Source organism: Argiope bruennichi, chromosome 4 (assembly GCF_947563725.1).
Source record: "Argiope bruennichi chromosome 4, qqArgBrue1.1, whole genome shotgun sequence".
NCBI lineage: Eukaryota > Metazoa > Arthropoda > Arachnida > Araneae > Araneidae > Argiope > Argiope bruennichi.
In genome coordinates this window covers 65,297,094-65,300,934 of record NC_079154.1, presented here as the reverse complement: position 1 = coordinate 65,300,934, position 3,841 = coordinate 65,297,094, and positions in this window count along the sequence as shown.

The window sequence follows — 3,841 nt, the reverse complement described above, 5'->3', positions numbered from 1 at the left end:
ATAATCAATCTCCAAATTTTATGTCATGGCCAAATTAAATAAGTGAATACCTTGTAAATGTACATTATGAAATATAAAAATTATTTGCCTTAAAGTCCCTTTACATGTATGTTCAGTTTCCAATTAAAAGTAAGAATACAAGAAAGATTGATAAAATAAGATTATTATAAAGTGAAATGTATTTGTATATTTAAGAGTGGGCTGATATTTAACCAAACCAAGAAATTAGACTTTTTATTAAAGCTAATCACCCTGGACATTGTTTGGCATTATGGCATACATCAATGTTACTATATTTAAAACTGTATCATAGCTGTCTTTCAGTTCTTCTTTTTTTTTTAATTGTACATTTTTGGTTCTGAAAGTTTAGTTTTGCTCTTTTTTTTTTTTTAATGTCTTTAAAATTTTTCGAGAAGTAACATTTTCCTGTAATAAATTCTGCTTCTTTTTTTATTTTAATTATGTATAATGCTAAGTATTAATTAAAATCAATTAGATTTTGCTATAAAGGTGTATAATTTATGAAATCAAATAATAATCTGTAAGCTAAAAAAATTTTTCTTTGTATCATGTTAATGAATTAATAAGCCTTCAATATCGGTACTACAAGTAGTATCGATTCCTTATTATTTTTGTATTCATTAATATGATACAGCTTGTATTAAAAAAGAATCAATGTCAAAACTAACAAAATATAAAAACAAGAATTTCCTTATCATAATAATTAATTGGTTAAAAAAAGTCACAAATAATGTTTAATAATGGTTGGAAAAATTAAAATAGTAAATCGGTGTTTTGTTTTGTCAAAAGTACAGAATTACTTATTAAAATGTAATAATTTTGTTTTTAAGATGTTTTATAATTTTCTTATATGTTATGCTAATAATATATGTGATATAATTTTTATATGCTTCACTTATGTCTAAGTAAGTATTCTTAATTGTTTGTGATAAAGTAAGAGCAAGAATGAACTACATCTTGGAATATTTTTTCACAACTTTGTGTTATACTTAAGAAAAATTGACTTATTTATCTAATGAATAATCTATGTAGTTCAATATTTTCTTTTTAAAATTAATTAGTTTTCTTTAAAGTAATATTTATTATCTTATGCATTGTTTTAAAATTATGCCTTCATAGATAAACTTTCTCATTTGTCTTCTGTACAAGACTGCTGAGAATGATAATCAATAGTGTCTTTTTTCAAATGTCTGCTATTTTTTTTTCTCAACTTCTTCTCAAATGATCAATTATACTATCAGTTTCAAGCTCTGGTTCTGTATCAACTAGAATAATAAAATATTAATCATTTGCATATTTGTTAGATAATGGATACAGATCAATCTACTGAGATGCCTTGGGAATGCTTCCCTAGTCTTTTGAATTACAGTTTGCTAACTCTTTTTAGCTGCATCTTTTCACAGTGATTAGTAGTATTTAATAGACTGCAATTGTCAATTTCTTTGATAAGAATGACCTGGTAAATGTTTTCAGCAGTGACTTTCATTGTAAGATTCTTTTGTACTCAGGGTTTTTAAATATTTGATGTAAACAAATTCTAGACTTGTTGATACTAGCAAAATAATAGAATATTTTGTATTTACAACTTTCTAGGTCTTTGAGAACAATATTTTACTTCCTTTTTCTGACAGTTTTATACATGACCAAAAGGTTTAATTTATTCATTTTCATATTCATTGCACGAGCTTAAATATTGTTTTTATAGCCTTGCTGTGCTATTTTTTTAAGTTCTGGCAAGTCATATAATTTAATTGCAATAATTAAGTTTTGTTTTGAAATTTTATTTTGTGTCTTTAGATCAAAATATTCAAGTTGCTGACAAGGAACCAATCAGGAAAACATGAATAGAGAATAAAATTACATCACTGAACCAAGATCTCAGTCAAGAACATTCAAAACATGATCGAGATGCCATCATTTTGAAAAGGGAGTAATGCTGCATTTTACACTCTCTAATATTTAAGTAATAATTAATGAATATTTAAAATTAAATAATGATTTCTTTTTAGGAACATATAAAAATAGTTATATAATTTTTAACATTTTTAAATTATTTATTTGAAATATATATGGGTATAAAAAAAATATTTATAGTAGACCAACAAGAAACAAATTCACATCTCATGTAGAAAAAATTAGAAAATCCTATTTAAAAAAATTTTAACTCCCATCATCAGTGATATAGAATAAAAGGTGAAAAAAGCCAGTCTAAAACAAGATTTTCTGATATTTCTCTTTGCTTTATATATAATGCAATATAAATTAATGTGCTACAAATTTTGAAATATAAATTGAAAATAAGAAATTGCAAACATAATCCTTGGTTGCTCTATTTTTTTAACATAATTATGTGAAACACTTTCTTGCAATGAAAGGAAACAGATAGATAATTAAAAAACATTTTTCCAGGGCATCTATGACAAAAAAAAGGGGGGGGCATTTTATTTAAAATAACATTATATTAATTTAAAATGTAGGTAGGAAATGGAGGAAAGGATTTATTAAAAATAATTTTTAGTCTTTTTCTACTGAATTTATTAAAATACTGAAAATTTGTATCATTCATTGCAAGCTGAAACAGACAAGGATATCTTAGACAACAGAAGCAAAAAAAGGAATCAGTTGTAGTATATGACGTCTTAAGCATACTGGCTAGTAATGATTTCTATTCTTAATATTTTCCAAACAAAAACAAAAAAATAATTACATTTTTGCATGTACCATTAGGCTACATTTGAGAAAAATGAATCATTAAATTTTAATGTACAACAATAATCATCTTTTTAAACGCTTTCATAACTAATATGTGGCATTTAGTTATTAGAATTTCCATAAATATAAAAATGGTTCATTTCTTTCTATCTACACTTATGATTGTGTTTATTTTTGTACAAGCATCTCATGTTTTTTTTATTGCCTTTTGATTTGCAAAAATTATATTCATACGAGTTTAAAATGGGAATTTTAAAAATTTCTGTTAATTATAATTTAGCTAAAAAGTTAATAGTCTTACATACCTGTTGTTTACTATTATGAGGATTGATTAGTTTGAAAAATTACCCATGAAAATATGTCAAATACAATAAAAGTTTTTCAATGGTGATGTTTGATAGAGTACACTGATTAATTTAACACTTTTCTATTTACATATCTGTAATATATTTATACAATGACAACAGATAAAAGTGATATCTCTTATTTTATGATTTCCTGTGTACTTAACAAAATTTTTCTTTTTCTTGATTTCTTCATCATTATAAAGAAACGTCATATGTCCGAAATAAGTTTATCTTATATGTCAGAAGTTATAAACATAAATTTGGTGATCATCCATCTTTTACAAGTTACACCTTTTATATATCTTTATGATGCAAAATCAGATTTAAATTTCTCACTTTTCATTAATCATCAAGATAATAAACATGATTCTTGCTTGCAAGAAGAAAGATTGAATTCGTGCATTTACATTACATTGCACATGCCATTTCATTTGAAAGATGGAAAAACATGTATTGATTAGTTTATATCACAATAGAAAATCTTTTTTAGACACTTCTGATATGTGTAGGTACTATTGATACACATCTAAGAGCTCTTCATATAATTGTAACATAACATTTTTTTTCAATGGTTTTTAATAAAACAATTTGAAATTGAAACTGTCAAGAATAATTTTTTATCATTTCTTTTCTGCCAGATGTATTTGAGCATAATTCAATTACAATTATGTATTATTAGGAAAAAAAATGTGCAAAAATGAAAATATAAAAAATTAGTTATATTCAAAAGAAATTAGTATAGCACTGATTGAATTTTTTTT